We start from the raw sequence: 20,140 nt of genomic DNA on the forward strand, positions 1-20,140 counted from the left end.
TAGAAGAATGTATCATGAGACTACTAACTTCCTTTCATATTCATTCAATAAAAGGATCACATATACCTAATTCTCTTCTGAGCATACAGAATCTATCTTCACTCAGTGGTTTTGTAAATATATCGGCCAATTGTTTTTTCTGTGCATATATGCTCAATGCGTACATTTCCATTTTGCACATGATCCCTAATGAAATGGTACCTTATTTCTATGTGTTTGGCCTTAGAGTGCTGAACTGGATTTTTAGTGAGATTGATAGCACTCGTATTGTCACACTTAATAGGAATATTTTCTAGTTTAACTCCATAGTCCTCTAGTTGTTGCTTGAGCCATAATACTTGAGCACAACAACTACCAGCAGCTATGTATTCAGCTTCGGCTGTGGATAGTGCTACTGAATTCTGCTTCTTACTAAACCATGATACTAAATTGTTTCCTAGGAATTGACATGTGCCACTTGTGCTCTTTCTATCTAATTTGCATCCGGCAAAATCTGCATCTGAGTATGCAAGCAAATCTAGACATGAGTCTCTCGAATACCATAATCCAATGGTGGTGGTTCCTCTTAAATATCTAAGGATCCTCTTAACTGCACTTAAATGTGACTCCTTAGGATCCGATTGATATCTAGCACATATCCCTACACTAAATACAATGTCGGGTCTACTAGCCGTAAGATAGAGCAAGGACCCAATAAGTCCTCTATAGAGCTTAATATCAACACTTTTTCCTTTTTCATCCTTGTCTAGCTTACTAGTGGGATTCATTGGAGTGCCAATTCCCTTATGTTTTTCATTACCAAACTTCTTCAGTATTTCCCTTGTATACTTAGTTTGATGAATGAAAATGCCTTCTTTGGTTTGTTTGATTTGTAATCCTAAAAAGAAGCTTAATTCTCCCATCAAACTCATCTCAAATTCTCCATGCATTAACACAGCAAATTCTTTGCATAGAGTATCGTTAGTGGCACCAAAGATTATGTCATCTACATATATTTGTACCACTAGTAGATTTTTGTCCTTTCTTTTGAGAAATAGAGTCTTATCTACATTTCCTCTACAAAAATCATTTTCAAGCAGAAATTTACTTAGTCTATCATACCAAGCCCTAGGTGCTTGCTTTAAACCATATAATGCCTTATGTAATTTAAACACATGATTTGGCAATTCATGATTTTCAAATCCTGGAGGTTGTTCTACATATACTTCCTCCTCAATAAAACCATTTAAAAATGCACTCTTCACATCCATTTGATATAATTTAAAATCCATAAAACATGCAAATGCTAGAAGTAATCTTATAGCTTCTAATCTAGCTACTGGAGCAAATGTCTCATCATAATCTATTCCTTCTTCCTGATTGTATCCTTTAGCTACAAGTCTAGCCTTATTTCTTATAACTACTCCATTTTCATCTAATTTATTTCTAAATACCCATTTTGTTCCAATTATTGAATTATGCTTTGGTCTTTCAGTTAATGTCCATACATTACTTCTTTTAAATTGATTTAATTCCTCTTGCATGGCATTTATCCAGTTAGTATCTTTTTCAGCTTCTTCATAAGTTTTAGGTTCTAATTGTGAGACAAAAGCAAGATAATCATTTAAATTTCTAAGAGAAGAACGAGTTCTTACCCTTGAGATGGATCACCAATAATTAAGTCTTTGGGATGTCCATGTGCATACCTCCATTCTTTTGGCACATCTTGGGGTTGTGGTGGCACGCAATCTTCTCCCTTATCTTGATTTGGCACATCATCAATTTTTAACTTCTCAAAGTCGATAATTCCTGTATCATCATCAATAGAGTTTCTTTCCTAGCAGACTCACTATCAGACTCATCAAATATGATATTTACCGACTCTTCCACTACTAAGGTTCTTTTGTTGAATACTCTGTATGCCTTGCTAGATGTGGAGTATCCTAAGAAGATACCTTCATCTGACTTGGCATCAAATTTACTTAAGTCCTTCTTGCCATTATTTAAGATAAAACATCTACAACCAAACACTTTAAAATATTTTGCAGTTGGTTTCTTATTCTTCCAAAGTTCATAAGGAGTTTTCTTAGTTATTGGTCGTATTAAAACTCGATTTAGAATATGGCAAGAGGTGTTTATGGCTTCAGCCCAAAAGTACTTTGGAAGATTTGACTCGCACAACATTGTGCGTGCCATTTCTGCCAATGTCCTATTTTTCCTTTCAACAACCCCATTTTGTTGAGGTGTTCTAAGGTGCTGAAAATTGATGTGATATTCCATTATTGGTGCAAATTCCTCGAAGTGTTGATTTTCAAATTCCGTGCCATGATCACTTCGAATTGCTACCAATGTGAGTTTCTTTTCATTTATTATTTTATTATATAGTTTCAAGAATTCAGAAAATGCTTCATTCTTATGTGCCAAAAATGAAACCCATGTATACCTTGAAAAATCATCAACAATAACTAGTCCATATTTCTTTCCTCCTAGACTTGTAGTTCTAGTAGGTCCAAATAAATCCATATGTATGAGTTCAAATGGTCTAGTTGTTGATACTACATTTTTAGATTTGAAAGATGATCTAGTTTGTTTTCCTAGAGAGCATGGTCCACATATTTTGTCCTTTTCAAAACTCAATTTTGGCACATCCTTTATTAATTCCTTGTTAACTAGTTTTGATATTAATTCCATACTAGCATTGTCCTAGTCTTCTATGCCAAAGCCAACTAGTTTCATTCTTCTTTTCTTCATTAGTCATTAAGCATACACCATTTTTCTTACCTAATTCATGAAGATCTACTAAATAAATGTTTCTTTGTCTTCGTCCTACAAGTACAATGCCTATTATCTTTAGGATTTGTGATAATGCATACAGATGCTTCAAATGTAACTTTAAATCCTTTATCACAAAATTGACTTATGCTAGAAGATTATGTTTTCAAACCTTTAACTAATAAGACATTTTCTATAAAGATGGATGGAGCAATCAAAATTTTACCCTTTCCAATGATATGACCTTTACCATTGTCTCCATAGGTAACTACTCCACCTTTCTTTGGTTCCAAGGTGACAAACTGATTTTTGTCACCGGTCATTGTGTCTTGAACAGCCACTATCTAGATACCATCGTTTTTTCCATTTTATCAGCTGTAAGACACACCTGCAATCAAAATCAAGGAGAAGCTTTAGGTACCCAAACTAAGTTGGGTCCTTTAGGGTTAGTACTCCATGTTCCTTTTGGAACCCAAACTTTCTTAAATCTTTTGTTTTATTACTTGATTTGCTTTGACTTAGATTTTCTAAAGTTACACTCATATGCTCTATGTCCTATCTTATTGCAACAATAACAAGTAACATTTTCATTTTTAGCTTTCACAAAAATATTCTTTAAGAATTTTTGTTTTGTTTTTGTTTTATAACCTAAACCAGCCTTATTATATACAGCTCTTTGACTATCAAGTATCATATTCAATTAGTAGAGCTAAGAGTAAATTTATCTACCAAGAATTTATACTTTTCAGCATCTTTCTTTTAACTTAATATTTTCAGCAATTAGATTTTTGGTTTCATTTTCAAAATTTCCTACTTAACGTTTCATAGTTATTAGACAATTTTATTTTATCTTTAATAAGAGATTGATTTTCTTCTTTTAGAGCTTTATTTTTATTAATTACTTTCTTATGTTCTTCCATGAGTTCTAAGAAAGCATCATGTAATTCATCAACAGTAAAATCACAGTCAAGTTCAGAATCTACCTCATCGTCATTGGCCATATGACATATTTGGGCCGTGTCTTGATGATCTTCATCCTCTGAACTTGATTCCTCACTCTCACTCCAATCAGCCATAAAATTTTTCTTTTTCAATTTTCTTGCTATCCACTTCATATCTGGGCAATCTATCTTGTAATGCCCGGGTTTATTACACTCATAGCAAATAGGGGTTTCTTTCTCTTTTTTTTTATCCTTACCCTTTTCTTTATCCTTACCCTTCTCTTTGCTTGAATTTCCTTTAGAGAAGGGCTTCTTTTCTATGGAATCTATTTTTACCTCTCATGAATTTTCTGGAAATTTCCTCCCAAGCACTGCCATCCCTTCCTCATCAATATCTTCATCATCATCTGAATCTTCTGATTCAGATTGTTGTCTAGGGGTGGTAGTCTTTAGGGCTATGGGCTTTCTTCTCTTGACCTCATCTTCTGAGTTTTGCCTCGATGGTCAGCTCATGGGTCATGAGTGACCCTAGAAGCTCCTCTAGCTGCAGTGCATTGAGGTCCTTTGCTTCTTGTATGGCGGTTACCTTGGCCTCCCATTCCTTGGTAGAGACCTGAGAATTTTTCGCACCAAATCAGAGTTTAGAATAAGATTTTCCTAAACTTTTAAGCCCATTTATAATATCAGTAAAACGAGTAAACATATCAGTTATGGACTCGGTAGAATCCATCTTAAACAATTCATATTTATGTACTAATATGTTTATCTTTGACTCCTTGACTTGATTGGTCCCTTCATGTGTGACCTCAAGTCTATCCCAAATTTCTTTGGCAGTGGAGCAAGTGGATATTCTATTGAATTCGTTTACATCTAAAGAGCAATAAAGTATGTTTATTGCTTTTGCATTTAACTGTGCAAGTCTTCTATCATTTTCATTCCAATCCATTTCTGGTTTAGGAATGATAGTGCCTTCTACATTGTGTGTGGGTGTGTGAGGTCCTCTAGTGATTATTTGCCATACCTCATAATCTGAAGCTTGAATGAATATCCTCATTCTAGCTTTCCAATATGCATAGTTTGTGCATTAAATAGAGGTGGTCTATTTGTGGATTGCCCCTCACTCATTGCACCTCCCACTTGGGTTGCCATGATCTTTAACTCTTGATGGTTAGATCAATGAGCACTATTAGAGCACCTTGCTCTGATACCACTTGTTGCCCAAGGTGACAATCCAAGAGGGGGGGGTGAATTGGTTTCTTTTAAACTTTTGGTGCTTTTAAAAACTTTCTTAGTTAAGTGCGGTGGATTGCTTTCTTAGGCTATTTGAGGAGTTTATGCTAATGCAATAATAGAAGATTAAAGGCAAAAGAAAATAGAGCACAAGCACAATGCAAACACCACAATATATAGTGGTTCGGTGCTCTCCTTAGCACCTACGTCCACTCCCCAAGCGTACCCTTGGGATTTCACTATATCACGCGGATTACAGTTGGATTGTTTTCTGGGCTCACAATCCAAAAACCTAGTTGGTTTTACGGGCTCACCAACGAACCTATACACTTGGTTTTGCGGGCTCACCAAGAACCTTGTTGGTTTTTGCGGGCTCACCAAACGAACCTATACAACTTTGGTTTTACGGGTTCACCAAAAATCTTTGTTGGTTTTGCGGGCTTACCGAACGAACTTTTACAAAGAGTTTAAGCAAATGAAAATAAAAGATTTAACTCCTAAATGAGCATATAAGACAATATGAACAAACAGAAGAAGAGTTTAGAAGGAAATTATCGCTTTGAAGTTGCTTTGCTCTTCTTTGTCAAGGAAGCTTCACTCTTCAATGGGGGAAGGAGCTCTTGATGCCTCTTTGAATGTGCTCAATCCCTTTCTTTTGATTCTTGAATGAAGCTCTTGATGAAGAAGATTAGGGCTCTTTTTGTATTCTGGTGTATTCTTTTGATAAACCTCTCAAAAGATATTCTCTCTGATGAATAGTGCCCCTTTAAATAGCCTCCCACCTTCTTTGGTCAAGCTCCAATGGTTTAGAATTCAAAAACTAGCCGTTACTGACCTTGGGAAGGACAAAAAGTACATCTGCCGAACTATCCGTTACTGTTCAGCCCGTGTTTGGGTCGGCTCAACCTGTCCTTGGGGTCGACCCAACTTGGCCTTGGGTCGACTCAAACATTCCTTGGGTCGACCCTCTCAGAGAACACAGAAACATGAATTTCAAACTTCCTTCACTTGGGTCGACCCAACCATTCTTTGGGTCGACTCAAAGTTCACTTGGGTCGACTCAACTTCTTCTTGGGTCGACCCTCTCAGTAATCCCAGAAGACCATTTTCTGTCTGTCTTTCTGTCTTCCATTTGGGTCGACCCTCTCAGGGTTTGGGTCGACTCAAAGTTCACTTGGGTCGACTCAACTTCTTCTTGGGTCGACCCTCTCAGTAATTCCAGAGAACCAATTTCTGTCTGTCTTTCTGTCTTGCCTTTGGGTCGACCCTCTCAGGGTTTGGGTCGACTCAAGCTTGGGTCGACTCAACCACTGTGTGGGTCGACCCTCTCAGTGAATCCAGAGAACATTTTTCCTTTGCGTTTTGAGGTTCTTTGGAGGTTGGGTCGACTCATGCTTACCTTGGGTCGACCCAACTCACTGTTCATTTGTGCTGTTTTTGCAGGAGTGTGCCAGATGATTCCTTGAAGTGCCGGGGTCGACCCAATCAACCTATGGGTCGACTCAATTCACACTTTGCTGCATTCTCAAGGTTAGATCCATCCAAATGAACAAGACCATATATATACTTTCAATTAAGCATATGTACTGAGAGTAATGAACTTATAAATGAAGTATCAATTTAACTTATAGCATGCTTTAAATAATTGCTTGTTAATCATCAAAATAACACTATCATCCTCAAGCTTGATGGAGGCATTCCAGAGGAGATCTGGAGTGGAAAGAAGATGGAGCTTGGCCACCTAAAAGTATTCGGTTCCTGGCCTATGCATTAGTGGAGGCAACCAAAAGAAGCAACTTGATCCGAAATCGTAGAAGATGGTCTTCATCGAATATCCAAAAGGGATCAAGAGTTATTTGCTGTGGGATCCTCATTCACAGAAGTCCACCATCAGTAGAATGCTATCTTTGATGAAGAGAGCATCCTGAAGAGGCCAGGAGTAGCAGATGACGCAAAGGCTGGACAGGGCAGCAGTGGACAGCACTCACTAGCAGGTGATATTTTTTCAAATTCTACCTCGAAACGTGTTTCTTTTGAGATGGAATTTGGTAGGCATGTTCCCACAGTGTGGAGGACCAGCTAGGAGGGCCATCAGTCCAGAAAGAGGTGCAGGTAGAGCCACAGAGTTCCGGTTTGAGGGACCTTGTTAGAGGAGTTGCACCGCATAGGCAAAAGCGCATCATCTTTTAAGCCTGTCAGGTATCGCATTGATGAGACCATCTCCTATGCTCTCATCACTGACAATGGAGATCCAGAGATATTTGAAGATGCCATGGAGAGCTCAGAAAGGGAGTCAAGGATTCAAGCCATGATGGAAAAGATGCAGTCTTTTGAGAAGAATAGGACATGTCAGCTTGTGGATCTACCGGAAAGTGCTCGGGCCATTGGTTCTAAATGGGTTTTCACAAAGAAAGAGCTGCCTTCAGAGCAAGGTGGAGTTAGGTACAAGGCAAGGCTAGTAGCCAAGGGGTATTCACAGAGAGTGGGAGTGACTACAAAGAGGTATTCTCTCCGGTAGTACGGCATACTTCAATTCGGGTGTTGCTGTCTTTGGTAGCACAGTATGATATGAAATTGGAGCAGATGGATGTGAAGACGGCGTTCTTACATGGAAGCCTAGAGGAGACGATATACATGCAGCAACTAGCTGGTTTCAGACAGCCGGGGTTGGAAGAAAAGGTGTGTCTACTGAAGAGATCTCTCTACAGTTTGAAGCAGTCACCCCGACAGTGGTACAAGAAGTTTGATACCTTTGTTCTTAGTCTTGGATTTTCAGATATGAGCATGATAATTGTGTCTATGTGAAGGATGTGGATGAGGAGAATGCTCTATATTTGCTTCTATATGTGGATGCTTCATTGTCAGCAGGAGTATCAATGCAGTGAATGAGCTGAAATCAGCATTGTCTGCTGAATTTAAGATGAAGGATTTGGGTCCTTCCAAGAAAATTCTTGGAATGGAGATTTGCAGAGATAGAAGTAAGGGTATCCTCCACTTGTCATTGGGAGGATACATTCAGAAGGTCTTGATTAGGTTTGGGATGGATAAATCCAAACCGGTTGGAACACCGCTTGCAAGCCACATGTCTCTTTCGAAGTTGCAGTGCCCCCAGACAGATGAAGAGAAAGAGTACATGGATAGAGTTCCATATGCTAGTGCCGTGGGCAGCGTGATGTATGCTATGGTGTGTTGTAGGCCAGACATAGCACATGCAATGAGCCAGGTGAGTAGGTACATGGCAAATCCAGGGAAGGAGCACTGGCAGGCACTCAAGTGATTTTCGATATCTACAAGAAACTCGGAAGCTTGGTCTGACTTTTGAGCAGCAAGATGGACATGGGAGGAACTCCAATGCCTCAAGAGAGTTTTTAGGTCCATTGGAAGGGTTTGTGGATGCAAATTTTGCAGGTGATTTGGATACAAGGAGATCTACTACAGGTTATGTGTTCAGCATGTTTAGTGGACCGATTTCGTGGAGATTAACTCTTCAACCTATCACGACCTTGTCCGCCACAGAGGCCGAGTACATAGGGATCACAGAAGCTGCCAAGGAGGCTCTTTGGTTGAAGAGACTCATTCAGGAGATGGAGGTGAAGCAGAGTACAGTGGTGCTGCACAGTGACAGTCAGAGTGCTCTGCAATTGGTTCAGAATCCAGTCTATCATGTTCGCACAAAGCATATAGACGTGAGGTACCACAGGATCAGAGAGTTAGTGGAGGATGGTGAAGTGATGCTGGTGAAAGTTCATACGAAGAAGAACCAGTCGAATGCACTTACGAAGATTCTTCCACGGGATAGTTTTCTCCTTGTGTGGGGTTGATGGGGTTGACGAACCAGGTGGAGCTTGCATAGGCTTTTAAGCACCAAGGTAGAGATTGTGGGTACAAGTGTGGCGCATCCAAAGTAAGGAATGCATGAAACTGCAGTGGAAACAGTAGAAGGGTCGACTCATGCTGTTAAAGGATCGACCCCTGAAGAGCAAAGGCCGACTCATGATGTTAAAGGGTCGACCCCTGAAGAGCAAGGACTGACTCATGCTGTTAAAGGGTCGACCCCTAAAGAGCAAGGGCCGACTCATGCTGTTAAAGGGTCGACCCCAGGCCTATTTCAGATTTAGGCAGAGACGGGATTTGGTCTTCTACCTGCTTGAGACTCAAGTATTTGGGTCTTGAGGGGCTAACTATTATTGGGCTAGATTTAGGCTCAAGGGAGAGAGAGCATTCAAGTTATGGGTGTACATGTGCTTGGGTGAGTGCTTTCTCATGTGGTTTAGCCTAGGAGAGTTTTTGGATTTGGGTCATGATTAACCATGTATATATACACTCACGTATTTTGTGTATGGATGGAATGAAATTAGATGATACTCCTTTCTCCCTGAAACCCTATTCTCTTCTCTTCTCTTCCTCTCATGCACGTAAGCTGCCGTCCCAAGAACCCTAGGCCATAAGAAAGAAGAGCCTATTTTGCTTGACTCTTGTTCTCCTCCACCATCAAAGAACCAGTGATCCACGCCTCTAGCAGCCAAGGAAAGTCTCCAGGTGCTGTGGTTTGAGGCGGTTCATCTTCTCATAATTGAGATCAGATCCATTCAGTCTCCTACAAGCATGTCACCAAGGTTCGTAGTGGAGCGCGCCCGAGCGCAGGCGGAGGAGATCAATTATGTTATTTCTTCAGATAGACTTTGATAGCTCAAGATATCTGGGGTTACTATTTTGCTTCGGTAGCACCTCGTATGGTGTTTTTCACCTGGGAGCCCACATCCCGAGTTTCCTCAAAGTCAACTTTAATGGATCCATCTTAGACGGAGGTACGACGGAAGGTGCAGGTTTTGTTATCAAGGACCGAACTCTAGGGTCGTGGTAGCGGGCGGCTGTCAGTTATTCGACATCTCGGTCCCCAGTGCGGAGCTAAGGGCTGCCTGGGCGGATCTTCGAAATGCGCAGCGAGTGCTACGGGCCAGCTCAATATCCTAAAGGGTGACTCAGTCACGGGGGCCCGAGGGGTGCTGGTGTGGACTACCCTTGCTCCGAAACATCTGGGTAATGGTTAGGGATGGAGGAATTTTTTAAGCTAAGCATGTATTTAGAGAGGCTAATGGGGCTGCGGATTGGGCGGTTGCCTACATGGCCAAACCATTTCGAGAGTACCATGTGGGCCGAGGAGGGGGAGTTGCCTCGGGCACTTCGAGATCTCTTGTTTTCTGACTTTATTGGGTGTATTCGTACATGCATTGTATGAAATCCTTGCTTTAGCAAAAAAAATGAAAAGGTGGACTCTATCCTGGGATGGTAGTTTTAACTAGTGCCTTGAAACTCAAATTTGATCAAACAACTGCAATGTAATGATATAATTGACATTCTTAGGAAAGTGAAAGAACATGAAAGCAGACTCTAGCTAGGATGGTGGTTTTAAACTAGTGCCTTGAAACTCTCAAATTTGATCAAACAACTGAATATAATGACATAATCGACAATCAAAGGAAATTTTTTTCCCGAATAATGTGATGCAAAGTATGAAAGACGAGAAAAAACATAAGACTTTGTTAACAGTAGTTACTTACCCAGCCACTCGCCAAGAGTTTTTGCACTTGGTACTGTACTAAATGCACATTGTGATCAGCACAAAGTGCTTTGACCAACTTCACATAATTAGGCTGGTTGCAGTCCTCAGCCAGAATACAAAGTTGCGCAGCATGCTTTTCAATTGCCTTGGCAGCTTCATGAAGTCCACAAACAAGCCCATCATGGGCCAATGATTTCTTCATCACAAGTTGAAAAGCTGTCATCAGGTCCATGGGCTCTCCAAGAGCTGGAGCAACAGTTTCGATGGCAATACCATCTTCGCGGCCCATGATAGAGCATAACAACAGGTCAGATGGGTTCTAACTGTATAAGAAATTCAGCAATATACTTTCTTAATAATGTAAGCATCTACAGGAGAACCTAGATCATTATGTAAACTGACAGATCTCATTCTCAGTTGTTTTACTGAGAATTTTTTAATATAGAGTAAGTTCATACAGTTTACATGCCATAAGTTGGATAATTATTATGCCTTTATGACAAAGTTAACATTGGTGCAGATACATATAAAAAATGCAATATGTTGGAAAGCATAGGGGCAATTTTCCTGAACTTATCTCATACGTAATTATAAAACTCTGAACCTATAACTACAATGCTAGATAATGAACATCATTTAATAAAACATGCCTAGGTCAGTGATGTATTGAAGTAGAACAATCATATAAAAGATTCATATTAATTACATTAAAACTAATCTATTTATTCAATCTTGCCTAGTTAACTACCTTGTCCAATCAGATTCTAATGCTGAATAATGACAATATCTTGAATAGGATGCTAATGCTGATGAGCATATTAACTGGAGGATGACATAACTTAAATCTAATGATCATTTCTTCAATAAGGATCCTCATGAACATGGGACATAATGAGTGACAAGTGGGCACTTTACAGTACCTACTGAGAATAAAAAATTGATTCTTTGAGTCATGTTGTTAACTAAATCACAATTTGGGAAAATATGTTGCAGTTCTTATCCTTGCCCATGATCTAATGGATCCTACATCTTGTATAACTTATTACAGACAAACAAGTTAATTTGATACCATGGCTTATAAGCAGCTCTCTTTAGGCTGTGTTTGGATGCCAGATAGCTAACCCAGGGATACATAACTTAACCTAATTAACCATAAACTTATTCATGGACCTGAAAAAATTGCTCTTTGGTTGCTGCTCACTTGGGCAGCCCTTTCTGTTTTGATGGTGACAATGTCGTTGGGTCGAAAAAGGCATGGGCAAAGTGGTTAAGGGCCATTGTTTGATCTATAGGGACAAAAAATGGTAGCAGTAAGACAGGAGAAGGGAAAAACAGGTAGGTATAATTAGGCAATGGGGGAGAGTTGGATAGTTGAAGTTATTTCAGCCCCCCAAGCCCCCCACACCACACCCCCACCTCCCCCCCAAACAACACACCCCGCCCCCACCCCACCCCCAACACATACACAAAAAAAAAGAAAGAAAAAAGTTTAACTAGGTTAGCTGGCTAAAGCGGCATTAACTGGCTAAGGATTACCACCCCAAAAGTGGTGTTGTTTGGCAGGATATCCAAATAACCACAGCCTAATCATGGATTATCTAGCATCCAAACATAGAGTTAGATTTCTGCCCTGGTCTACAGATCATCAGGTTTTTCAAATATGATGATGTTGGTCTTACCCAAGACTTTTGAAACCTTGTAATTTGGGTGCTCAGAAGAAAAATAGATAATCAATAGCAAAAAGTTCAAGAAAACTGCAACAAAAACAGAATTCTGAATGAAAATTTGCTCAAGAGCACCGAAAAAAATTATGTAGAACAAGAAAAAGAGTTCAATGAAAGGTTCCCAAGCACCTTTCCCATTTATAAGATATAGATCTTCAAATGATGTGATGTTCATTGATTATGCATCTTCTACTAGAACCATCAAAGATCAGCCAAGGATTTCCATTTTAGCTCTTGAAGAACCTTCAGAAATAAGTACCTACCATCTACAGACCTCAAGATGTAATATGGAAATTAGACCATGTTAGGGTGATTAGAATGTTAGAGATTATCGAATAACTAAAAGTCAAATAACTAAAAGAGAAACCATAGATGGAAGTTCAACTGATGTAGTATTTATTGATGTTACACTTGTACCAGAAACTATCAAATTTTGCCCAAGGATCTCCATATTAATTCTTGAAGGAATAAGTATCTCCTAACTAAGGACCTCTAGATGTGATTTGAATGGTGCACAACATAATGATAATTAGAAACTAGAATGAAAAAGATCACCAAATAAGTAAAGAATTATAATAAGAAACAAGAAAATGGTAAGAATAGATGAGGAAAGCCCTAAAAGAAAGTAATAACAAATTAAAATATACGTGATCTCTATATGAAGCATGAACCCCCTTGTAACAGAATTTTCCATGAAGAATCAAGGTAGTACAGAACTGCTCAATTGTTCTTATAGGAAAGTAGTACTGACAATGTTAGCAACATTGCTTGGGACACTATTATAACCTATGATCAAAAGTATCATGCCAAATCCCTTCACAAATAAACAGTATATCAAATTTGAATCATTTCTTAAAATTTGTTATCTCCAGCTTAAATATGTACCATTTTTTTTTGAAAGTAAATATGTACCACTATTTTAAAATGTGGTGCATGAGGCCACATACCCCTAATCACTCCAGATACTATGTATGCAGCTAATATACTTGGTCAGGCCACATAAGGGCCAAAGAGATAGTTTGCTTAGCACTTTGCTGGCAGATGTAGTATTTACGTTCTCTAGTTGTATATGCAGCCTACTTATCATTGTGGGACCAAATATGTAAGCCCTTTTAACACTATGAAACAACTATGCAGGGGCATACAATTATGACAATTCAAACTAAAAGATGCTCTGATATGGATTTCAGGCTGGCAGAATATGTGTATATTAACAATGTCAATATGTTAATTTTGCTATAATTATGGCTACTAAAAATCAAATAGTGAATAGTAAGCACTAGTTACCAGATACCACTACTAATAATGCTATATATCATAAAGAAAAATTACTATTATTATATATAATATATTTTTATTTATTTTAAATATAAAAATACTAGCTGTATATGTGCCTACATGTATGGTCCACATAATGCATATGCACTATGCAGTCCCTTGACTGCCCACATAATGTACCCTCATTTTACAATATTGATATGTACAATCATTCCAATCAATCATGTTTCCTATAAGTAATCTCCTTATCAAGAAAATTATTTCAAAGAAATGACAAAATCATGCATTCTTTCATAAAATTATCTAATACCAATTCATCAACATTAGAGAAAAGATAGATTCTTCTTTGAGCTATTCCACTACTTCCATGCAATTACTTTCGATAAAAAATTTAAATTAGTGGATTCATAAGTTTGTAAGGTCTCAAATGAAATTTAAAACAGCATAACAACAGATGTTTTATACTGACTGATGTTTTCTAACACCAGTTCCAGATTGTTAAGTATTTAAATGTTTGCATAATTGAGAATAACAATCAATTATTCTTTAGATCATTTGTGAAATAACAATGACAGCAATCCACAAAAAAAGTGCAACCTCAAATTCTCCTAAAGAAAATCTCAAATAGAAAATATATGCAAACTGGCAAAATATAGCAACTAAAGATCTTGCCATCCCTCATTTCATTTTGACAGCGAACAAGCAGGCTATGGTCTCCTAGTTACCACAACTCAGTCAATGAGCAACTAAATGATAATTACCAGTAAACCTATTTCTTATGCAACAAAATAGATGCGTTTGTTAATTTGTGGATCCATCACCCAATTAAATAATTAATCGCAGTCAATGAGTGAATTGTTCCCAGGATCTGCTTCACTAGTTTTTCCCAAACCCATTTCTTCCTCTGATAATCCTATTACACACTTGTACTTCAAATCATCATATCAGTGATCAAACTAATAAACTTCAATGCGACATGAAGGCCAGACGCCCATCTTAAATAGACAATAGAATAAATCATAATTGAAGCTATCATGAGTTCACTTCAACCAACTTCATACAATAAATTCTACAAAGTTTGTTTTTCACATTCTCTAAGTGAAATTGCGATGAGAAACAACAAAAGGAACAACAAAAAGAGTAGATCGGATTACGTACGCAGCCATCTTCTTACGCTCCAATGAGATCTGAGATGAGAATAAAAACAGAGAATTAAAAGTAAATAATTCGAGAAGAAGGGGGGCAAAAGGAATGAAAGGCTGGGAAGGAGGAGCGGCTCACCTATCTCTTTCTCTTGGGGTTTTAGAGCTAGGGTTTTAATGGAGGGAAAGTCGTCATATTGCTGGGCCGTGGACTTGGTTCGGGTTCAAACCGAATATAAATTTCAACCACATATGATGCTATCTAACTTTGTGTGTGTGTGTGTGTGTGTGTGTGTCGTTGTAGAGAAGTTTATTTTGCAGTGGAGACCTGAATGCCAAGTATGACTCGTAATAATCTATCCTTCGGGGAATATGACGATTCGTTCACTATCTAAGGCGTTAATTTACCTACTAAAATATCACATGTTTCTACCCAAAATCCCAGCATAACGATTCCATTTCTAAGATCCTTTTTCAAACCTGCTCCATTTCGAGTCAAGAGATAAATAAATAGATATATCCCATTGCACTGATTGGGGGGGGGGGGGGTGCGCTCATAGTGATTGAGGGGTCGAAGACCAAGAAGTGAGTTATTTATACCAAACATTCTTCTTATGGCTAGATCTAATCTCCTGGTCCCTACGGAAAGGAAAAAGAATTTCACGTTCTTCCTTTCGGAAAAGGAGGATTAGGGAAATCCTATTGATTGTTACCCTCTTGATCAGTACAATGAGATGTGTCTATTTATCTATCTTTTGATTCGAAATGGGAGTAGGTTTGAAAAAGGATCTTAGAGTGTCTAGGGTTGGGCTAGGAGCTTCTCTTAACGGCTTCTTTTTTTCCCATCGGAAGTTATTTCACAAAGACTTGCCATGGTAAGGGAGAAGGGAGAACATGCACACTTGAAGAGCGCAGTACAACAAAGAGTTATATGCTGCGTTCAGGGGGGGAGGGGGGATAACCTTAGGTACACATACAATATTACTCACAGAGACCACATTCTGTTGAAATTCTCTCCATTTTATACTGTTGCCTCGTTCAATTAGAAACTCTCTGGCAAATGAACATTTTGCAGGCCACATTCGAAGAAGTTTCACCCCATGCACCTCAGCCAGCCTGCTTAGCTCATCTCTAGCCAATCTCAGGGTCCTTCGAGTTGCACTCCGACCTCGGCTCGGATTCGGCAGTAACGAATTGGCGCTAAAAGAAGGACACTGCCCCAACAATATCGACATCTATAGAAGGGAGAGACAATTAGCATGAAGTCACGAGGAGCCCATGGTGCATCGCATGCTTTGCAACACTGCGCTTCGATCTCCTGAGGGTCATTGCAGAGCCCAAAACTTGCTCTACCAGAATAATCTATCGCGCCTATGGACAATGAGCAGTTCAACCTACTCACTTAATAGGTGCAGGCGCTGATCGTGGCAACACAGGGCCTATGGTAGATAGTGGGTGACTGAAGCCGGTCCAATTGAAATCCGACCAGCCTAACCACCACTCCCAGTCACTAGCGCATGGCATGCATCCAGAGTCGGCACACCCGGCGGAATAGTCCTGGTCAGGAGTGGAAACAACATGCTCTAAGCCCCTTTTACAGCGAGGACTCTGCTCGAACTAGTCGCCTCCTCACCTCATGAAGCCCCCGTTTCGTTGGGATGCCGACCTCGATCGAAAAATCGAGGAAATAGGGTGGCAGATTCAGACCCTTAGGGGACAGGCTCCGTAGGCGAATAACGACCTCAACTTCTCCTCGGAGCCCCCTTTATCAGGTAGATCATGGAGGAACCAATTCCATCTCGATTCAAGATGCCCTAGGTAGAGTCATATGACGGCACCTCAGATCCCTTGGACCACCTTGAGAGATTCAAGGCTCTCATGATGCTTCACGGAACCATCGACGTCGTGCTTTGCAAGGCGTTCCCCACAACCTTTCGCGAGGAGACTCGATTTTGGTTCTCCGGGCTTTGGCTCGATTCCGTCCACTCCTTTGGCAGCTCGCCTGCCTCTTTGCAACATACTTCGTTTTCAGCTAAAGATGGTGCCACGGCTCGGATGCGCTGCTCGATATCAAGCAAAAAGATAAAAGTCTCTGAGGGACTATGTTAGCCGCTTCAATAGGGCAACACTAGAGGTCTACAACCTAGATTAGTCGGTTGCAATGTCAGTAATGAACAGTGGCCTACGACCGTCACACTTTCTATTCTCCTTGAAGAGGGCTTCCCAGTGGACTTCGCCGAAATACTGGCGCGAGCAGACAAGTATGCCAATATGGAGGAGGCCATGGTCTCCCACTACAAATCTGTTAGCAGATGACCCCCAAGGAATGAAAAGGGGGCGCAGGGAGTGGAGGTAGCCGAGGAACACTTCACCTCGATGCAAAAGGAGCTCGCAACAACCCAGGAGTCCTCCTCAAAGGTTCGAGAGGTACACCCCTCTCACCGTCCCAAGGATCCAGATCCTTATGGAGATTGAGGGTCGAGGCTACCTGCACTATCTACCTCAGATGAAGCATCCGACGACCCAAAAAGACTGAAAAATGTACCACCTCTTCCATCGGGACTATGGCCACAATAGCAAAGAGTGTGTCCAGCTTAGGGATGAAATTGAGGCATTCATTTGGCCAGGGCGGCTGGACCGGTACGTCTGCCCTCAACAGGACTGAGGAGCGCAGGAGCGCATGTATTGGCCTCCAACCACTGCCCTTAGAGCCAATTGACAATCCTCTGACCGTTAGAATGATCAACAAGATTGTTGGCGGCCTAGCCGAGGTCTTGGGCACCTTGGGTCGCCGAGCTCCTCAAGAGGTTGAGGCTGCCCCAAAGAGACAGCGCACGAGAAACATCATTACCTTCTCAGATGCCGACCTAGAAGGAGTTCAGACTCCTCATGCAATGCTATAGTTATTTCTCTTACTATTGCAAAATATGATATAAAGAGAATACTTGTTGATAATGAAAGCTTGACAACATATTGTTTTATAATGGTTTCCAAATAATGAGCCTACCAAACAGCTCCAAAAGGTCAACACTCCTTTGATCGGCTTCTTGGGAGACTTAGTTTCTGTAGAAGAAGTGATCAATCTGCTGGTCACCGTGGGTCAACAGCCCCGAAGTGACACATTGAGGCTAGACTTCCTAGTGGTCTGAGTCCCTCCGGCCTACAATGCAATTTTGGGCTGACCTGATTTGAATGCTTTTCGAGCTGTGGTATCCACCTATCACTTGCTCATGCAATTTTTCATGAGAAGCGGAGTGAGGGAAATTAGAGGTGAGCAGACGATAGCCTGCCAGTGCTACATAGCACCCTCAAAGAAAAGAGTTATTAGAGACCCGATCAATCGAGAGGTTGGACGCAAGGGACGAGTTGAAGGAGCAATGAGGTGAATCGGCCGAAGAGTTGGTGCCTGTCCCCTTGTGAGAAGCTGAGCCCGACCAAACTATCCAGATCGATTTCAACTTAAGTGAAGAACACCGAGCCGAAGTGATCAACTTTCTCTGCGACAACGCAGATGTCTTTGTTAGAAGTATGCCCTAGAAGCCAATTTGGCTGACGCATTATTTTATTCTGGGACATAAATTTGTACTTGACCTAATTATGAATTTATTAAGTTGGGCATTCTTTTCATTCATGTTCTTATGTGTCCATGAATCGTCCAAGGAATTAATAAGATGATGACGCATATTCTCAAGAGTTGAGAATTTGAGCCATGTGTCATTAGTGATTAATTTCTAAATGCTTCTGATCAATGGATCATCACGAGGACGGTGATCGATCCGATGAGATCAGTGCACAGATCGCTTTTCTTATGGATGGACGAGACTCGAGTCCACAGTGTAGGGATACTGAAGTGATAGTGCAGGTGCTTGTTAGAGAACAAGGGTACTGAGCGTGACCAAGACAAGAAGTCACTTGGATGTCTATCCACTCGTCAGTGACTTGCTTGATGTTGCAGTAGTGTGACTAGTCCTTAAACCTGCGGTGCTTCGGCTATTCACAGTGAGGTTGCTGTAGTTTGACTGCACGTATACATGGTCTCTAGCATATGGGTCCTTGTAGTGTAGATTGGCTGCAGTAGGTTCACTGTAGAAGTAGGATATGCACCTACATAGAATCTATCGATCTTGGTAGATAAAGAGTGATCCTATGTAATTTATTAGACTGAGTTCGTAAGACCTCGGCCGGGGCAGTATATACAATGGAGAAAGAGTTTTTCTACTCTCGAACTTAAGTCGAATAAATCTAGATATATGACAGACGACGGGGTTTGACGAGTTATCCATGACTCCGTTCTGTAGGGATCCATGATAGAAGGACTGTATCATACGATAACTGCACCTGGAGGTTCATCATTCCATTCTGCTGGGTAGCCACTACATGCTTCTAGGTGTCACTGGTGGATGGTGAGACTCATAGGGACCATCTTGATGGTCAATGATCCCTGGTGAGTTGAGTTGGAATTGTTCCAACCCGTTGAAAGAAGTTTTCAATGATATTGTAATAGAGATCGCAATATATCTTACCAGACAGAATAGACCTATGGGGTCACACACATTAGAGGTACTGACCGATCCGATGGTTGAATTGTGATTAGGAATCATAAATAATCAATTTGATTGATAATTGGTTAACCCGCTAAGAGTTAGTGAGTTGAAGAAGAATAATTGCAATCGGATTGCAATTTAATTTAATTAATTGGATTTAATTAATTGAACTTGATCATGAGTCCTACTTGGATTAGAATTTCAAATTAAATTAGAGTCCTACTTGAAGTAGGATTTCTAAAGTCCTAATTGGATTAGGACAAAAATTGAATAAGTCCTAATTGGATTAGGAGTTCTTAAGTCCTAATTAATTTTAATCTAATAAATTAAGATGGCTCCTAATTGGATTAGGATTGAAGAGTTCAATTGAGTCATGGTTCAATTGAATCCTAATTATATTAGGATTTGAATGAAAGAAGGAATTGGGTTCACCTAATCCTTTTAGAAGAGGATTAGACCCTATCTATGTGGCTACACCACCCCACTTAATATGATTAAGTGGGGTGTGATTAAAGAGGGACTAAGAGGGAGGGGCCCACACCCCTTCCATGCTTTTTACGTGAAGAAAAGAGAGAGGGGCGTACCGCCCCTCCTCTTTTCTAAAAGATAAACATGGAGCTCCTATTTTTATAGGAGCTCCACACGGCTAATTAAAAGAGGGAAGGGGCCCACGCCAAAAGAGGGATTTTCAACCCCCTTTCAGCCGTGAAAAGACCCTCTCTAATCCCTGTTAGCAGCCGCCAACAAAAGAAAAAAAAAAGGAGGCGGCGTTGGCTCTCCTTTCTCCCTTCCTTCTTCCACCAAAATAAAAAGGCTGCAACTTGTTGCTCCCTTTTTATTCTTCTTTCTCCAATCCTTCTTGTTCAAGGAGAGCAATCAAAGGAGTTGTTTGCTGCAAGAAGAAAGAGATTCATCCATCCAAAGTCTTCTCTGCAAGGGAGCTAGCACCCCGGGGAGATTTAAAGGC

The 20,140-nt window shown here is 40.3% G+C and overlaps 1 long non-coding RNA gene across 1 annotated transcript; it reads right to left on the reverse strand.

Moving 5' to 3' along the window:
* Positions 1-10,545: 10,545 nt before the first annotated feature.
* LOC120108604 lies at positions 10,546-14,857 on the reverse strand. Its single transcript, XR_005509890.1, has 3 exons — positions 14,769-14,857; positions 14,646-14,674; positions 10,546-10,761 (listed from the first exon to the last, which is right to left on the reverse strand). It is a non-coding gene; the product is annotated as an uncharacterized LOC120108604 (long non-coding RNA).
* Between the last annotated feature and the right edge of the window lie 5,283 nt (positions 14,858-20,140).

This window comes from Phoenix dactylifera, unplaced genomic scaffold (assembly GCF_009389715.1).
Source record: "Phoenix dactylifera cultivar Barhee BC4 unplaced genomic scaffold, palm_55x_up_171113_PBpolish2nd_filt_p 001423F, whole genome shotgun sequence".
Lineage (NCBI taxonomy): Eukaryota > Viridiplantae > Streptophyta > Magnoliopsida > Arecales > Arecaceae > Phoenix > Phoenix dactylifera.